We start from the raw sequence: 354 nt of genomic DNA, 5'->3' as shown, positions 1-354 counted from the left end.
CGGGTCTGGAGAGTCCAGCCCCATCTCTGTGCCAGCTGCTGAACTCAGGGGAGCTCTGCCGGGCAGGTTTCCTTATGAGAAATGATGAAATATGTATGAGCTTGACAGAACTGCGGAGTAACCTTTCCGGAGGTGAGCTGGAGCGTGGCTCTGCACTGGGCTGCAGCAAGCCCAGAGCCTCGACCAGGCTACTGAGTCTGTCTCCGTGGGCCTAAAATGTGGTTTCCTCTTGGTGTGGGCGGAGATACCCCGTGGAAAGCCTAGCTAGGGCACTCCCGAAATACCTCTGATCCCCGGGGTACCTACAGCCCCGGGAAATGTCACAGCCAGAACCGCTGGCAGAGTCACCACTCC

This window comes from Eurypyga helias, unplaced genomic scaffold (assembly GCF_000690775.1).
Source record: "Eurypyga helias isolate BGI_N326 unplaced genomic scaffold, ASM69077v1 scaffold12256, whole genome shotgun sequence".
In the NCBI taxonomy this organism is placed as follows: Eukaryota; Metazoa; Chordata; class Aves; order Eurypygiformes; family Eurypygidae; genus Eurypyga; species Eurypyga helias.
The sequence above is the reverse complement of the archived record's forward strand: the minus strand, read 5'-3'. Positions refer to the sequence as shown.